The sequence below is a fragment of the Malaclemys terrapin genome, chromosome 1 (assembly GCF_027887155.1).
Source record: "Malaclemys terrapin pileata isolate rMalTer1 chromosome 1, rMalTer1.hap1, whole genome shotgun sequence".
Classification (NCBI taxonomy): domain Eukaryota; kingdom Metazoa; phylum Chordata; order Testudines; family Emydidae; genus Malaclemys; species Malaclemys terrapin.
In genome coordinates this window covers 10,802,869-10,822,055 of record NC_071505.1, presented here as the reverse complement: position 1 = coordinate 10,822,055, position 19,187 = coordinate 10,802,869, and the positions used below count along the sequence as shown (strand labels likewise).

General features: G+C 45.0%; 1 protein-coding gene across 2 annotated transcripts in view; it reads left to right on the top strand.

The window, feature by feature from the left end:
• The first annotated feature begins 766 nt into the window (after nt 1-766).
• PRKCQ (protein kinase C theta) overlaps nt 767-19,187 on the top strand; it is a 93,084-nt gene continuing 74,663 nt past the window's right edge. For both annotated transcript variants that reach the window (XM_054016108.1, XM_054016099.1), the window contains exon 1: nt 767-910. The gene's annotated coding sequence lies outside the window, so the exon portion shown is untranslated. The remainder of the gene's footprint in view (nt 911-19,187) is intronic.

The following is a 19,187-nucleotide window of genomic DNA, read 5'->3' as shown; positions in this document are numbered from 1 at the left end:
CCTCTCATGGGGTCATGAGGTTATTACATGGGGGGTCGCGAGCTGTCAGCCTCCACCCCAAACCCTGCTTTGCCTCCAGCATTTATAATGGTGTTCAATATATAAAAATGTGTTTTTAATTTATAAGGGGGGGTCACACTCAGAGGCTTGCTGTGTGAAAGGGGTCACCAGTACAAACGTTTGAGAACACAAGAAGCTTGCTCTTAGCTTGACAAAGAGACAGTGAAGGGGTGAGTTGATTATAGTCTATAAATATCTGTATGGGAAACAAATATTGAATAACTGGCTCTTCATTCTAGCAGAGACAGGGAGATTAGGATCCAAGGGCTGGAAGTTGAAGTCAGACAAATTCAAATGTAAAGGGTCCGTTTTTAACCTAGGCGGTAATTAAGCACAGGAACAATTTACCAAGAGTCCTGAAGGAGTCTCCACCACTGATCATTTTTAAATCAAGACGGGCTGTTTCGCTAGACGATCTGCTCTCGGAATTCCCATGGGGAAGTTGTCTTTGCTATATAGGAAGTCCCCTAGAGGGTCACACCGTCCCCTGCTTTCTAGCCTCCTCCGGATCTGTGAATCGCTAGTCACACACTTAGCGCATGATGCTGCCAGGCGCAGGAAATCCACAGAGTGGGGACTGTGCCCCGGGGCTGGGAGGTGACTGAGTCTCCAGCAGAGGGGTGGGGCGGGGGATTCCTTGCCCCGGGGGAGGAGGGATCTGCGAGAGGGGCGGGAAGGTGAGGGGAGACCCAGGGTGGCAGCCAGCCAGGCTCAGCTCCCCACTCACTTCCCCCCGGCAGCGGAGGCGGTGGGTGGATGCGGCAGCTGGGGCACGGCGCGGCGCTCGGACGGGGCAGCCGCTGGGATCGCTGAGCCCCGCTGCGGCCCCGCTCCAGGCGGCGGAGAACAGGTGGGTCCGCGGCGCGTTGCGCGGGGTCCCGGGCTGGGGTCCGGAGCGCGGAGCGGAGTGAGATGCGCGGCAGGGGCTGGCGCTGAGCCGGGAGTGGCGGCTGTGTGTGTGTGTGTGTGTGTGTGTAATGGTGAGCGAGACACACGGGGTGTGTAACTGTGAGTTACAAACGTGTGTATGTGTAGAGGTGACAGTGAGAGACACGCAGGGAGGTGTGTGTCTGTGTGTGTAATGGTGAGAGAGACACACAGAGTGTGTAACTGTGAGTTACAAACGTGTGTATGTGTAGAGGTGACAGTGAGAGACACGCAGGGAGGTGTGTGTCTGTGTGTGTAATGGTGAGAGAGACACACAGAGTGTGTAACTGTGAGTTACAAACGTGTGTATGTGTAGAGGTGACAGTGAGAGACACGCAGGGAGGTGTGTGTCTGTGTGTGTAATGGTGAGAGAGACACACGGGGTGTGTAACTGTGAGTTACAAATGTGTGTATATGTAGTGGTGAGAGACACGCAGGGAGGTGTGTGTGTGATTGTGAGAGATACACACTGGATGTGTGTGAGAAAGAGAGAAACACGGGGGTGTAATTGTGAGTTACACACATGGGTGTGTAATAATGAGAGGTACACATGGGGGTGTACCTGTGAGAGAGACACACAGGGGTGTGTGTATGTACAATAGTCAGAGATACACATGGGGTGTGTGTGAGAGAGACACACACACAGGTGTGTGCAATTGTGAGCGATACACACACAGGGATGAGTGTGTGGATAATGGTGAGAACTACACACAGGGGTGTGTGAGAGAGACACACACAGGGCTGTGTGTGGGTGTAAGGTCAGCGATACACCCGGGGTGTTTGTGTGTGTTATGGTGAGAGATCCACACAGGCAAGAGTGAGAGAGTTTGTGTAGGTGAGAGTGAATGCAATTGTGTGAAGGGGTCTCAGTGTGTTATTGTGAGAGAAGCGTAGAGCGGTGTGTGAGAGAGAAAGAGGATGTGTGTGATTGTGAAAGATGGCTGAAGGCGTGAGTGTGAACATCAGAGGAGAGTGGAAGCATCTGACAGAGAGACACGGATGTGTAACAGTGGGAGCGATCATGTGTATGTACAAACGATGTGATGTTGGAGGGAGTGTGTGTCGGAGAACACATTTGTGTGTGAGGGAGCATGTATGTGTGCGTGCAAGTGAGAGTGCGACACATGAGAATGGGCATCCATGTACATGACACAATGTTGAAGGGTGATGGTGTATGTATGCGACCGTGTGTTGATATGTGAAAGTGTGCGGCTGTGTGTATAAGTGCCAGAGCGTATATATATATGCGTGTGTGTTTGTGTGACCTAGAGTGTTTGTGCCTGTAAAATGTGCATGAGAAAAGGAAGTCTGAAGTTCCAGGAAATTTTAGTGTTTGAATGAGCAGGAACTGAAAAAAAGAAAGTTTTGAGACTGTCTGGGTGTTTTTGTTGTCATTTTTAATAAAATTAAAAAAAAATTCTTAATTTCTCTCTCATTTTGTTCTCATTTTAAAGTGCCGTGCTCAACCCGAAACCTACTCATTTTTTTTAAAAAAGAGCTTAAATTAGTTTCAAGTCCTACATCTGAGGCTCCCCACAAGTTTCTGTGGTTTCATAATCACATTTTCCTGTCTTTAAAAATTGTTTTTCTCTCCCCTGTTGCTGTATGCAATACATAGAATAGGGGGAAATGACTGGCTGTACATGGGGAACAGAGAAAAGGGCTATAAACAGAGTGCTATGGAATGTCCAAAGTAAACAAACTGGAAAAAATAGAGAAAACACTTTCCCCCTTCTAACCTCTTTCATATATAGTAATTTGAGTGCCTCTTTGTGACAATGGCAGGCAACAGATTTTCAGGCAGAAAGTGGGGTTTTGAAGTTGATGGTGTATCTCTGTAAATCATGTTGGCATCCAGCATGTAAGGAGAGGCACTACAAAATAATATTGTGAGAGATTTGAAAGTGTATTTGAGAGGCCTAGAGAAACTAACCAACTCCTGCCTACAGTCTTAGTGTAGTGAGCTGCACTTCCTTTCTCAGGGGGTGGGATTTGAAAACTCAGCCTCCGTCCACTCAATCATGTGACCTTGGTTGTACTGTAACCTTAGAGTGTTGAATGCTAATGAAGTACAGTTAGACTCCTGGACATAGTCAGATCCTTTTGGTCATTGCTTTTGATTGGTGGATACAATACAGTAACTTTTCAATGATACTTTCCTTCATTACAGAGCTACTGACATGCTTTGCAGGGAGAGACTTACATTCTTTTTCCACCAGTGAAATGCTCATTGCAGTAAAAATAACTTGACCAGCTGACAGCCACCCAACTGAGTCATGCTAATAAAAGAGTACTTAATAAGGTTACTAGGGCAGAAAGAGATAAAGTTTCACTGAATTGCGATTTTAAAAACGAGAAATAGAAATGTTTGCAGTTCAGGGGGGGTTGTATTTTGACTTCGATCTTATTGAATTGCCAAACTTGGGTTCCTGTATTAGTATCATGACATTTCTTATTTCAGAAAAATCCTCTTAAGTCTCCACCAAGACAATGGTATGTTTTTTGCACATTCCCGTTAACAGTGGGATGTGTCCTAAAATACCAATCAAGACACTAACAAAAATTGATTGCTCAATGGAGTTGACCATTTAATCTGATAAATGTGGAGCAGACTTGTACTCACTACATATGGTGGTAATTTGAATGGTGCCTTAAAACAGGAGGCTGCCCTAATAATCTCTTCTATGGGGTTAACTCTATTTCCCACCCTCAAGAGTACTTCCTTTCAAGGAAAATCACCTATTCCCAAAGTTCTATGGTCCACACACATTTAGTCTCCTCTGTTCTGCTGTTGTTGAGAATATTTAAGTCGGAAATAAAGACCCATGAAACTGCAGCTATGGAAAAAGTCATCAACACTAAAGAAAGGAATCTCCAGCATTTTAGCTTCCCATCATGAAACATTTTTAGTTTTCCTCATTTTGGGTCTTTGTCATATATCACGTCTGCACGTTGGCAGGTTAAAAGAGATATTTTCCACATTTACCCTTACGTCAAAAGTAGGTTTTAACCTTTGATGAGTGCTTTTTAATTTCTTCTCTTGTTGGTTGGATATTGATCAGAAAAAGCTATATTCCTGGCTGAGTATTATATGGTGTTGTATTAACCATCCCCCATAATTTTATCTGCTTTGTTGTTGTTGGCTTTTTGTTTTCATTTTTATGGATTTAAGTTTGTATCGGTTTAAAAGCTCTGCTCCTGATTCTGCTGTTGACGTTTCTGCAAACCTGTTAAAGAAAGAATTTGTGAGAGTGGACTGCAGTTTTTTGTGCTGGCTTTGCAGATTGATTTTGAAAAACATAAAATAAAAAGAAAGTAAACACATTTGTATGAAGATCTAAAAACTACACCTGTGCATGTACTGCATAGTGCTAACTAGGACCTTGGTCCTACAATCACACATGAGTAACTTTCTGCCTGTGATTAGTACTATTGAACATGAGGGACTTCTTGCCTTACAGTTACTCGTGCATAAGGGTTTGCAGGATCTGGTCCTTGGTTCAAATCAGGAAGTGGCCTGAGTTTAGCAGAAACCATGACCACTTATTTCAATTCTAGTGTATTTGTTCTCCTGTAGCCTATACTCACATCCTGACCAGAATGTTTGATTTCTGATCATAGGGCTTTTGGGAAAGAAAACACTAGCAGAATAACTGCAGATTCTTATTGGTAGCTGGCTTCAAGTGATTATCCATATTATTGTCAGTTGAGGTTAATTTTTGTAATTTTCCTGGCCTGTTGGAGATTTTTAATTTGACACAGACCATGCTACATCCAGCTGCAGAGAAAAAGTTTATTAGTTTTTTGGTACATTTAGAATAAGACCAGGTTGCTCCTGAAATTACACACAGCTGTCCTAGCAGTCAATAACCTCTCCTGTTTTAGTGTTGTCAGATATTAGAGCTATTGTTTTCAAGCAGCTGGTTAGTACAGAATTGTGCTGTCACATTACTCGACTCTTTTGGTACCATATATATTAAAACACAGCCATGCATTTTGGCCTATATCCTACTGCTGGCTCATCAGGGCACATGTGGCCTGAAAGGCTGCATACCGGAAGTGTTAAGGGTATGGAATACCTGTGCAGAGACAGGTTGAAGGGAATACCCATGTATACCACGAAGCTGCCACTTTTCTCCAGGGTAATTAGTCAGTGTGGTCCAGTGGGTAATACACTGGACTAGATCTTAGGAGATTTGGCTTCTAGTTCAAACCCACTGGGTTACTTTAGGCAAATGGCTTCTGATTTCCGTGTCCTTGTCTGTAAACTGAAATTACTGATACCTTCTTTGTAAAGTGCTTTGAATCTACAGATGAAAAGAGCTAGGTAGTATTTTTATTATTTTCAGGAAGGGTTATTTCTAAGTCACCTTGCAACTCCTTTTTGACCATACAGGTGTTCAAATAAATGAATGCATGCATTTTTATTTTATTTTTACTTTATTTTGCAATGGGAAAAGTGTATCTTTTTTTCCCTACGCTCCATATGCTTAAGAACACCTGACCCCCTTTTTCTTCAAGCCTTCAGAACAAATCTACCATTGGAGAGAGCCCCCAAGCATGGAAAATGTTAGTCCAAGAGATGAAAGTTTCCAAATGACTAGAGGATAAGACGGGAAATCATTATGAATCCTTAATCATTGCAGCCTGCTCTATAATTAGCACAGAGGTTAACTGAGACTCAGGCCTAATAAGGCACCTTTTCGAAACTCAAGCAGTATAGTAAAGGTAGGGAGAAAGAGCCTTAATATTTCTACCTGCTTTAAGACACCTTAACACTGCTAAAGCAGGGAGGAAGGATGGTCTAGTGGATAGCACATTGGCACTAGGATCAGTGGGTTCATTTTCCCCCTCAGTTACAGACTCCCTGTGTGGTCTTAAACAAATCATTCAGTCATCCCCTAGCTGCAAAATGGGGATATTTCCTTATCTTACAGGAAAGCTACGAAAGCTTGTAAGGTGCTTGGATACTTTGGTGAAGGAAAGAAGGCCAAGTGAGCCTTCTGGTTTCAAACAGCCTTCGGAAACCTGAGAATTAAGGCCATCACTTTTACGAAGGCGTCTCAATGGGACTGCTCATGAATTTAAAGTGAAGTCTGGATGTAAGCGTTTTGCTGTATCAGGGCCAGAATGAACCTCGCGTGTTCCTTGCATGATTGAGCCCTTACATCAGGAGAGATGGAGAGCAAAGGGGGAGAGAGACTCTTAATGAAGAAACTGTCTTGTATAATTGTTAACATGATCTTTGCTAGGTCACATCCCTAATGTTGTTTGAGACCCTGCTCATAAAAGACCAATGTCCTATTCTGCCACCGATTATTTCATCCTAAAACGAACACTTATAAAATGTGTCATCTTTGTAATGATTCATGACAAATACATTAATTTACCAATAACTTATTGGTCCTTTAATGTTCATTCCACCAGAACGACCCTTCTATACTTAACCTATTGTAAACCTCAGAGACTGTGACAATGGAATGAACTGTTAATTATTATTATTCCAGGAGCACCCATAGGCCCTAATCCGGATTAGAGCTAGATCTAGTGTTGTGCAACTATGCAATAAAAGACACTCCCTGACCCAAAAAACTTACAATGTAAAGAGGTGCCAGGTGGCTCAGAGGGATGAAAAACATAATTGGGATGGAAAAAGCAACAAAGAGTCCTGTGGCACCTTATAGACTAACAGACGTATCGGAGCATGAGCTTTCGTGGGTGAATACCCACTTCGTCAGATGCGTTCACCCACGAAAGCTCATGCTCCAATACGTCTGTTAGTCTATAAGGTGCCACAGGACTCTTCGTCGCTTTTTACAGATCCAGACTAACACAGCTACCCCTCTGATAATTGGGATGGAAAAGGGAAAAGAAGAAAAAGGAGGATGACAGCAGTAGGAATGCAAGGCTGCATATATTTTTAACTAAGGTCCTGACCCTGCAACTCCTTGTACGTGGGTAGGCTGTGACTCCACATGGACATAGTAGTCTGCTCAGATGTAAGATGATGCATGATCAGGACCTAAGTGTACAAATGTCGTTTGTTTATTTGTTTTTAATAAGATGAGTGAATAAGAGACACTAAATAATAGAGCGAAGTGTGATTTTCAGCATGGAAAATTTTGACTTGTCAAAAAAAATAATCAAAAACTGAAATATTTTGATTCTGAAGTGCTGCCACAGTGCCTCATGGTAGTTGTAGTTCGCTGCCTCATGCTATCATTCTCCTCTATAAAACGGGCTCCCTACGTGAGGTGATGCAGTTGCATCATGGAAGTCCCAGGCTGTAGTGCATCCTGGAAGATGTAGTCCAACTGGAGAGCCTGCCCCAAAGAAGGAGTGTGGGGAAATGAGGAAGCTGAACTACAACTCCCATGAGGCACCATGATGGGATATCTTGAAATCTTTCGATTTCCAGGCATTTGTTTTTTCAATGAAAAATGTAAATTTTCCATAGAAGAAAGGCACTTTTCAGGGAAAAAATGTGTAGAGTTGGGTCTCAGAAAAGGATTTGAAGGACAGGGGAATGGCCATGGGAGGCCATATGATCCAAGCATATGGGGCAGCATGGGAGGTGTGAGAATGTTCATGGGAGAAATGGGTGAAAGAGGCTGCCATAATTGAGTACGATCAACAAGTCATTACTATGGTGATGGGTGGCCGTATTAAACCCAGAGAGAGAGAGAGAAGAGGGAGTCGGGGGAGAACTGGTGTAATGCTCCCCCAGGGTTCTGAGGCATCTCACCACCACCTGCCCTTGTGAAGGGGTTGTGTCTATGCCTGCGGTGGATCAGCTCCCTCAAACCAACAGCTTTTGGCAGCACAAGCACTGCCTTCCCTTCGTCCACAGGCCTCACTCTCTCCGGGCAGGTATTAAAAGGCACTCGCCAACCCCCAAGTCCTCGGAGCATTGCCTGCAGTGTCCAGCCCCCTTTTCACTGAACACTCACAGAATTACCCGGCCTGTTGTTCCCAAAGGAATAGCACACACCAGCTTGTAAGATTCAACTCAGGATCATCACTTTGCTTAACACCACAGCACTGAGGTATATTTGTAGTGAAAACAAGAATAAGTTTATTATCAAAGAACAGCGATTCAAGTGAAAGTGGATAAGAATATTGGAAACAAATGGTTACATACAAAACGAAATCGTAACACCCTTTCTAAAGACTACATTTAACTAACAGGTTAACATTCTGTCTAAAGAAGTCTATCGCTTCCGAAGTTCTCTTCAGCGTGTTTGACCAAGCCTGATTGAGACCTCTTTTTCATGTAGCAAAACTGCTGTCCTTTTAGTCCCCAGTCAAGGGTGCCCAGGTGTCTTCTCTGCCCCCCAAATATAGTCAAGAAAACCTTTGATGTGCATCTCCAGACAGGGTTCCCTCCCCTCTGCTGTGCTACTCGTCCTGAGAGAGGGCAGGTCTACACTAATGCTTATTTTGATATAACTTATGACATAACTTACACCAACCTAAGTGCCGGTGTGGACAACACTGTGTCGGTGGGAGATGCTCTCCCGCTGACATAGCTACCACCATGCGGGGTGGTGGAGTAATTATGCCCCTGTAGTGATTCTAGGGTAGACTAGCCCTTAGAGTCTTTCCACAATCTTTCATTTGCCTTTAGTTCAGACTGCTGATGGGAAATCCATTGTGAAAGAGACAATACTCAGTTTACATGTAAACACATAGGTAGAGCTAGATCTCTTGTCTGACAGGAAACCTGTTATTTTACCTTTGCCAGTGGCCCGTGCCTTGAGACAGACTTTAAGAACGTATTTTAAATGTCTATACATAACTCCTTAAACAGTTTCTGTACATAAATTTCACAATGACACTGATGACCAGTGTGATGCCAGCTTTTATTTGAGACCTCACATGCATACATATCCGACCCAGGAGATCCCTGCACTGCCCATTGCACTCCCTTGCCAATGGACATTAATAGGTTCTTGGGTCACAGCTGGTCATAATGCAGTGAGATTAGAGACTGGATAAGTATATTGTCAATGGATACTCTGGTATTGAGGACCATCCAAGTACCTACATAGATGGTATATCTTCTTTGTGCTGAAAGGTAAAAGACCACCCATAGCCTAGATATTCCGTTCCAGAGTAAACAAACATGGAGGTGCAGCAGAATGTGCTTTTTCAGGCCATGAAGCGCAGTTCTTTCCATGTTTGTGTTATAGCACCAGGCACTGTCTGTAAAGAAAAATAAACCAAGTCCAGTCGACACAAGCCTCTCAGCCAGTAAGTGCAAGACCTATATGGCATTTGATTATTTTGACCATTTCTGCATCATTCTCAGCATGCACGTTAGCTCAGAGCACGTCTGTAATGTTGTACTTCTCCACCATGGGGAACCGGGGCAGTTTAATGTGTGCGTATACAGATCACAACACCTTCATTGAATTGCTGATGCCTGCTTAGGACATCTGGGTTTTTTTAAGGGTCAGGTAATAAAGTAGTCTGATGATTTATGGGGAAATATAAACCAGCTAAGAAACTTGCTCAGAGTTTAGGCCAGTTCCTAAGATCCTTCCTCAGATTTTACTCACTACTTATTCAAGTGTAACGCTGACTGTCCGCAGGCAGGATTGAACCGGGGGTCTCTGGAGCTGAGTGCATGAGCCTCTAGTACATGAGCTAAAAGCCAACTGGCCATTAGTGACGGCTGTAGGGCAGACTCATTTTATCTCTTTCTCTAAGTGGTCTCGGTGCCACTAGATTGGACAGAACACCACACCCAGGAGGTGTGTGGGTTACACAAGCAAACTTCCAGTGGTTTCCTTCCTCAATAATGACCACAGGATTTAGCCCCTTTATTAATTATAACCATATATCACAACCTATCCCAGGGGTCAGCAACCTTTCAGAAGTGGTGTGCCGCGTCTTCATTTAGTCACGCTAATTTAAGGTTTCACTTGCCAGTAATACATTTTAACGTTTTTAGAAGGTCTCTTTCTATAAGTCTATAATATAGAACTAAACTATTGTTGTATGTAAAGTAAATAAGGTTTTCAAAATGTTTAAGAACCTCCATTTAAAATTAAATTAAAATCCAGAGCCCCCTGGACCGGTGGCCAACACCTGGGCAGTGTGAGTGCCACTGAAAATCAGCTCACATGCCGCCTTTGGCACGCGTGCCATAGGTTGCCTACCCCTGACCTATCCACAGTGCAGCTCTTTCTAATGTCAACTCATGGTCCCACTGAAGTCTCCCAGATTCTATGCTCAGATAGTACAGTGATGAGCACAGTATAAGAACCTGTGTAGAACAGAATAGAATATTAAACCTCCCACCGATTCAATGGGACCAGGCTTTGGCTCACGGAGAATTGCACAGCTGGGTGGATCATGTAACCTTTACTCAGCTATGCATATAGATTTAAGGCCCAATGGGCCTGATTTTGGTCTCAGAATGACTTGTTGGCTTTGGTGGAGTTGCTCCTAACTTAGACTGGTGTAAAAAAAGATCACAGTCAAGCCCAACATGCAGTGTGACTTTTGCCCTAATCCAAATGTAGGGTCAGATTCTGCTGTCAGAAACACACATGTAACTCCCATCAACCTCAATGGAAAGCTGTGCGTCCATAACTGCGAAGCCAAATTTGGCCCTTAGACTGATTTCTAAATAGCCTGCCCAGCAAGATGTTTTTCATTTTTAACCTATTAAAAATATAAATGGTACCAGGCCAAATTTTGCTAACAGTTTCCCTGGTGTAAATCTATAGGGACGCCGCTGAAATGAACAGGCTTGCTCTGAATTTATACAGCTGTGACAGAACTCAGAATTTGGCCTTTTCCTTTAAAGAGCACCACATGTGATGAAACAATGCATAACGATCAAGGGTGAAATCTGGGCCTGTTAAAGTCAATGGCAAAACTCCTGTTGACTTCAATGGGGCCAGGATTTCATCCCAAGATTTTAAGATATACATTCGGTGTGTTTGCGGGTTTTTTTTAACATGCTGCATTAGCATGATGCTGCTTTGGCTCTTCTGTGCACCAATGGGCCTGATTCTCCTCTGATGTAAATTACACCAATGTAAATCAGGAATCACTCTGTTGAAGTCAATGATGGGGAAGAATCGGGGCCAGTCGGAGGAGAGTCAGGTGCAAAAAGAACAGGTTGAGGCTTATGCAGATTTGTATTGGTGTGTGAATGGAATTTAAGCAAGGCCGTACTGTGGCTGCCTGTAAAAATCAAATAAAGGCCCAAGTACTACGATGGGAAACACCGTTATATGCCCAAAAGGGTGAAAAAGAACCAGGGCTGGAATTTAGCCAGGCCTAGGTTTTCCCTGTCCTTCCCCTCCTGCACTAAAGAGCACTGTTTCTCTTTAGATCTATCACATTAGTAAACTAGCGAACACCCACCCTCTAGCTTCCTTTTTCAGCCACTTCCACCCACCCATCTCCCTCATTTTTTCCCCTGTGTTTAAAAATACAGAAAGGGAAAGAAAAAAAGTGCTGGCCCTAGGAGTGAAAACTGTAACAATTAGTAAAGACACCTCTTAAGCCAATATGCTTAGAATCCTCAAAGTCCGAGAGGCAAAAAAGACCCATTCAGTGATTTACCCCATGCTCCTGCCTAAGCAGAATTGTTCCCTACTGTGTATTTTTCTAGTGTATTGTCCCATCTGTATTTAAATGTGTTGGTGCTTCTGTCACTCTAATAGATCTGACTGTCAGGAAATTCATTCTTAGAGTCAGCCTAAATTTTCTGTTTCCCAGTTATAACGTCCTATGTGTTCTTACACTTCCTTGGTGTTTAAGAATCTGAAATAAATAGAAACAAAGAGGAGTCCTTGAGGCACCTTAGAGACTAACAAATTTATTTGGGCATAAGCTTTTGTGGGCTAAAACCCACTTCATCAGATGCATGGAGTGAAAAATACAGTAAGCAGTATATATATATATACAGCACGTGAAAAAATGGGAGTTGCCTTACCAAGTGGGGGGGTCAGTGTTAACCAATTAAGGTGGAAGTGGCCTATTCTCAACAGTTGATAAGAAGGTGTGAGTATCAGTAGAGGGGAAATTACTTTTTGTAGTGACCCAGCCACTCCCAGTCTTTATTCAGGCCTAATTTGACGGTGTCCAGTTTGCAAATTAATTCCAGTTCTGCAGTTTCTCATTGAAGTCTGTTTTTGAAGTTTTTTTGTTGAAGAATTGCCACTTTTAAGTCTGTTACTGAGTGACCAAGGAGATTGAAGTGCTCTCCTACTGGTTTTTAATGTTACAATTCTTGATGTCTGATTTATGTTCATTTATTCTTTTGCATAGAGACTGCCCAGTTTGGCCAATGTTCATAGCAGAGGGGCATTGCTGGCACATGATGGCATATATCACATGGATAGATGTGCAGGTGAATGAGCCGTTGATGGTGTGGCTGATGTGGTTAGGTCCCTATGATGGTGTCCCTTGAATAGATATGTGGACAATGTTGGCAAGGGGTTTGTTGCAGGGGTTGGTTCCTGGGTTACTGTTTTTGTTGTGTGGTGTGTAGTTGCTGGTGAGTATTTGCTTCAGGCTGGGGGGCTGTCTGTAAGCGAGGACTGGCCTGTCTCCCAAGATCTGTGAGAGTGAGGGATTGTCCTTCAGGATAGGTTGTAGATCCTTGATGATGCGCTGGAGAGGTTTTAGTTGGGGGCTGTAGGTGACAGCTAGTGGCCTTCTGTTACTTTCTTTGTTGGGCCTGTCCTGTAGTAGGTGACTTCTGGCTTTGTCAACATATTTCTTCACTTCACCAGGTGGGTGTTGTAGTTTTAAGAACGCTTGATAGAGATCCTGTAGGTGTTTGTCTCTGTCTGAGGGATTGGAGCAAATGAGGTTGTATCTGAGGGCTTGGCTGTAGACAATGGATCGTGTGATGTGGTCTGGATGGAAGCTGGAGGCATGTAGCTAAGTATAGCGGTCAGTAGGTTTCCGGTATAGGGTGGTGTTTATGTGACCATCGCTTATTTGCACTGTAATAATAAATGAATAAATAAATAAGTGATGTGTGGAGCTGGCAGAGAAGCAATGCAACCCTGAAGCTACTCACGCTTTCTGGATTGCCTGAGTGCATCACGATCACCCGTGAGTAACCACAGATGCTATTTGGACAATTCATTGTACAGTAAGAATGGGATCATACTATACAAGTAAAGTAAAAGTTTGTGCTGCTAAGGTGAAATTCACCCCGTGATGAACCCTGAAGATCCTGGGCAAGGCCCTTCATATCACAAAATCCTGAGATATGCTGTGTAGGGGTGGGGTGGATGTGCCCTACATAGGCCAGCATAGAGGGGAGTGCAGGAAGAAGGCCAGAAGAGAAGCCACTGCATGGGTGACAGCCTGGATCTGGTACCTCCAAGGGACACAGAAGGGCAGTGGAAGCTGTTCTAGCCCATGGACTGACACAGCCATGCAGTGACCCCCCTGCAAGTTGGCAGTAGGTCGTAGCTGCTTGATCTTTGCTTAGTTCTTCACAGAGGATGAAACTCACCTGCGGAAAGCTCACACTTTTAGGAGGGAACGTGACAAAGTGCCTAATTCTCGCCATCCCGGACTGAATGTAATACCCTAGATCTTAATTTTATATTGGATTCTCTTATCCAGTCTGTATCCCACCATACTCGGTTCAGGTCACAGAGGAAAATAAGGGCAGAAAGAAAGAGAGAGACATTTGTGGGTATGGATAAAGGAGAAGAGATATCTCTTCAGCTGACATGAGCTGGAAAATGGGCAAAGCAGAGAGCTACAGGGAGGTTGTTCAGAAGGATCTGCCGTGGTCAGATGTGAGACTGTGCGAGGGGAAAGAAAGGAGGCCAGTGTTAACTAGACAGGGAGCTGTGAATCGAGCTACAAAAGGGTTTCATAAACAATGAATGCCACTTTTAACCGGACCCTGGAATGAGTGGGGAGCTGATGGAGTTGTTGATGGATGGGATTGATGTGTTAAGAATGTAAGAAAGCAGATAGAATTCTAGAGTCTGGAGAGCTTGGGAGCTGGAAAGCCAGAGAGAAGGGCATTGCAATAGTAATGACAAGAGAAGATGCAGATACAGGCGAGGACCTCAACAGGACCTCAACGTCATGGCAGCGATGCAGCCAGGAAACTTTGTGGAGGTGATTTGTAGATATAGGAGGAGAGCTCAAAGTCAAGGCTATGGGCAATAGAGACCTATGGGAGACATTAGCTGAGGATGGAGATAGAAGGTGTGGAGTTCTGCGAAGGGATGCTCCTCTTGCCCAAGAGAAATGCAGCTGCCTTTAAGATAATTAGCTGAAGGGAGTAGAGATGAAACCACAAGGTACCTGGCCAAGTGAAAGTGGACAAGGATGAATGACTGAAGGTACCAAATGATAGAATAATTGAGTCTCAGCAATGCAAAAGTATTCAGTAATCCTGGGCTAGATGCTCGGCTGGTTCAAGGACTCTTGTACAGAGGATACAGGTTTCCTGGCAGGTGTGAGGTGGGGAAAGGGTAGAACATGACAGTCCCAGGGGATGTTCTTGAGGTGACCCTGTGTTCTGTCAGTCTGCCTTCAATTTGATTAGCTAGCTGGCCGGCAGCACCCTGAGGTGTCCATTTTGCAGGGACATTACAAAAACTGGGACAAAACACTGGGGACAGGTCGTGAAAACAGGGACATTCCCAGACTAAAACAGGGCCTAAAATTAGGCTCTTTAATCCTAGATTAGGCTCCTAAATAAGCATACTGGAGTACTAAAATATGGATTTCAGCTCCTCTGTGTGATAATCTTGGTCCCACTTTTCAGGAATACATGGTCACCTTAAGCATGTCCATTATCTAACTACTGTGCCTGATTTGTGGGTGAGATCAGGGAGCTAGAGGTCCATATTTCTGTCCAGAATTAAGTGTGGGTTCAAAACTGGGCCTGCAAAATGGAGGACTTTTAAACATCAAGCCCATCTTATTTCTCCCCCCCCCCCCCCCATTGCATTTTCTTTTGCTTTTGATTGAGAGTGAAAAAAAAAAATACAGAAGCCGGTGTGGGCAGGAAGTGCTATGAAATAGATGCCACTCTGACTTAAGGTGGTTAGATATTGGTTAAGGCAAAACTCCAGCTGTGTCATTTTTTTAAAAAGTAAACACAGCAGGAAGTCTGTTAACCAATACCAAAATCTTATAGAAATACAGGAACCACCAGGTTAACGAACAAGACAACAAAAGGGCGAAAGGTACTACAGTTGTATCTCAGTGTAAGAGATTTCCCTCATCACTGTATGGAATGCAACTGCTGTTAAAAAGCCTTATGAAAAGATCCACCATCCGGTCAAATTTTCTTAGAAGAAAACTAAGACCATGAGAAATATTTTCATGAAATAAAAAAAAAAGCAGTGGAAATAGTTGTTTTTAGACAATTAAATATCCCCCTGTGGTTTTTGCCACCCAGATGTTGCAGCACTGGGGTAATGCAGGACGTGAAATTAACGACGAACAAAAGCAAACTGACCAGTCAATTTTCCTTATGCGTAGCTGAGAAAAAGGCAAAAAGTAAACAAGCAGCAGAAATGGAGGAATGTAAATCTAGTGTTTGTACATCTTTCTGTTTGAATAGGTAAGGCTGTGTTGTGTTTAGGGCATCAGAGGTGGCAGTGCATGGAATGATGGCAAGAGAAATGGTTATACAGTTGCTTAGTAGACAGGGAATTCGGCAAGGTTTTAGTCACTGAATATCTTTGCAATTCCCCTATTGGTGTTCCTGGTTTGCCTCTCCCTGGTGTTTGCAGAAGTAGCAGAGGATTCAAACCAGCCTGTAAAAATTACTGCTCTCTAAAGGTAGATTAATTGCTACAGATGTTCCCATTGCCTATTAGGGAACAAGGCAAGTACCCAGCATCTCGGAAAGATCCCTTTTGCATGGAATAATCCTTATCTTGCAGGAAGTCCATCTCTCGGGGATGAAGAGTATTAATCCTTCCCTTAACATTTCAGTGTCTCTTTAAGGCTGCCAAACACCATTAGACATGTCTCCAGCTGTCCATTGTTCAACCCCTGAGCTCTGTCTCTCCTTCATCTGTAGTGTGGGCTGAAGCCTCAACTGCAGTATCTGCCTAGTTACATTAACGTCACTGGACCTAATTTAAACCAGCTGGGAATTTGGCTCAGTCTAGGAGCTGTGTCTCTTCTTTGTCACACAACAAGCATTAGATGAATGTAATATACAGGACGTCGCACTGGGTGATCTAACGAACCTTCTGGCCTTAAACTCGATGACGTCACATGAGCATGGTGGAGTCCAAATAACCCAGTCTACTAGCCTTATATAGCGTGCAAGGCCTAGCTACCTTCATACCCTGCTGCTCTGGCAGATCTCTAAACATAGAACACAGAGACCATCACTAGATGCTTCACAAACAGCGGCGGCTCCAGGCACCAGCGCTCCAAGCGCGTGCCTGGGGTGGCAAGCCGCGGGGGGCACCCTGCCAGTCCCTGCAAGGGCGGCAGTCAAGCAGCCTTTGGTGGCTTGCCTGCAGGAGGTCCGCCAGTCCCGCGGATTGGGTGGCAATTCGGCAGCGGGTACGCCGAATCCGCGGGACCGGGGACCTCCCGCAGGCATGCCGCCGAATCCGCGGGACCGGGGACTTCCCGCAGGCATGCCGCTGAAGGCAGCCTGCCTGCCATGCTTGGGGCAGCAAAAAAGCTAGAGCCGCCCCGTCCACAAACTATTTAAAGGGAAATTACCCATTCCTGTATGCTCCAATGGGCTGCTCTGAACCCTGTACCATCTTTTCCACATGGCAGAAGCATTCAGTGCATTTTCTGGCTGAACTGTATACAGATCAGTGGGGGTGTTGGCCTGGTGCTGAGTTAGGAATCCCCTAGGTGTGGGAATCAAATTTGATTGTAAACTTTTTGGAGATCTTCACCTCATAGAGTCTCATTCTGTAACATTCCCATAAGTGACAACTGGCTCCCCTCCACTCCCTCTCACTCCTCCTCCACCCAAGGACCGGCTTTATGACCCGTGGGGCCCGATTCCAATACCCGGCGGCGGTCCGGGGCTTTGGCGACACTTCGGCGGCGGGGGGTCCGCTCTGGGTCTTCCGCGGTAGCGAAGGACCCCCCGCCGCCAAAATGCCGATGAAGACCCCCGGAGCAGGGCCCTCTTAGGCGCAGGGCCCGATTCTGGGGAATCGGCTTAAAGCCAGTCCTGCTCCACCCCTCTAAGCCACTGACTGCAAATTCTATGGCTGGCTGTGGAGAAAGGGGAAATTAGATAGCTATTCCAATTCCCTTTTGGCCCTCCTCCCACTGCCCAAGGCAGTCTGAAAAAGGGACTGTCCCACCCAAAATGCTTTCAGATGTTCTCTTTATAAAAATATTGTTTTTAGCTCTTTTGCACTACCGGTCGATGTATACCCCTACAATGAAAATGACAGAAGGGAATTATTTACAGATGTTCTCTCCTGAATTTCAGGACAGAGAGAGAGAAAATTTGGCCCTGATCCTGCAAGGATTTATGCATGTGCTCATAGGCTCCGACTTTTCAAAGGCTCCCACTCCACCCCTTTCCCCAAGGCTCCACCCCTGCCCCTTGCTCCTCCCCACTCCCTCCCAGCCTCCTTGCACACTGCAAAAATAGCTGATTGCGATGGGCGGGAGGCGCGGGAAGGGAAGGGGAGATGCTGATTGGCAGGACCTGCCAGTGGGTGGGGCGCTGGGGGTGGGGGGGAGCTGATAGGAGGGCTGCCAGTGGGTGCTCAGCACCCACTATTTTTTCTGCATGGGTGCTCCAGTCCCGGAGCACCCATGGAGTCCGCGTTATGCTCATGTGCTCATCTTTATTCACTGGAAGTAATCCCGTTGAACTCAGTTTGGGAGCCCAGAAGTCACGGGACTACTCTTGGTGTGTAAAGTTATGCATGTGTCCAAGTGTCTTTCAGCTGGGAAGCATCCCTTTGAGAGTTACATTTTTCACCTACAATACCGGCTCCTCTATCTGTTTGTGGTCACAATGAGAAAGCTAAAGGCACAAATACTCAGTTTTTTGCAGCTGTTGTTTTGCCAGCAAAAGGGAGCTAATTTATGCCATATCAATATGGCTGGAAATAGATCCCATCCTCTCCACAAACTGTGAGATTAGTTACTGAAAAAAGAGCTGAACTGTTTAAAATCTCCCCTCGGGTAGACCTTGATTCAGCAAAACACTTCAGCACATGCTTAAACCCCTCAGAAGTCAACCATGCTAAGGCCTGGTCCACATTAACCCCCCATTTCGAACTAAGGTACGCAAATTCAGCTACGTTAATAACGTAGCTGAATTTGAAGTACCTTAGTTCGAACTTACCGCGGGTCCAGACGCGGCAGGCAGGCTCCCCCATCGATGCCGCGTACTCCTCTCGCCGAGCTGGAGTACCGGCGTCGACGGAGAGCACTTCCGGGATCGATCCCAAAAGATGGATTGCTTACCGCTGAACCCGGAGGTAAGTGTAGACCTACCGTAAGTGTGTGATTACGTGCTTTGCTGAATAAGGGCCTTAGTCTGTACATTCCATGCTGTTCAAGTTCATTTGCTTAAGACCATGAAGTGTATTGCTTCCTAATATAGTCAAGAAAGAGTTGCCCTTCCTATTTTCCCAGGTGTGAGGGGCTGTGGTAGGAGACAGGGGCCAAGGCACCTGCCTCAAACAGCAGTGCATATGCCCAGAAGCAGAAACTTAGGCACCAACGCAACTTTTACAGCAAAACTTTAGGTGCCCAGTGAGTTTTGGCACCCATCGGGTTAGGCAGCAGCTGACGGGGGTTTGTGGATTGCAGCGGTCCCTAAAACTGGGACTTAGATGCCAAAGTTCCTTTGTGGATCTGGCCCTTAGTCTCTCTGTGCCTCAATCCCCTTCTTTAAAATGGGGGTAATAGCACGGCCCTAGTTCACCAGGGGGCTGGGAAGATAAATTTGTTAAAGGTTGTGAGGTGCTCAGATAGCATGTTGATAGGCGCCATATAAGTGTCTTAGACACGTCGCCTTACTGTGAGACCTGGGTTTAAATCCCAACTCCGCCACAGACTTCCTGTGTAATGTTGGGTGAGTCACTGAATCCCTTTGTGCTTAGTTCCCCATCTGTGAAATGGAGACTATGGTGCTTCCTTCCCTCTGTCTTCCTTGTTAGCTTAGAGGGTAAGCTCTTCAGGGGCAGGAGCTGCATCTTAATATCGCAACGGGGGCCATTAGGTGCATC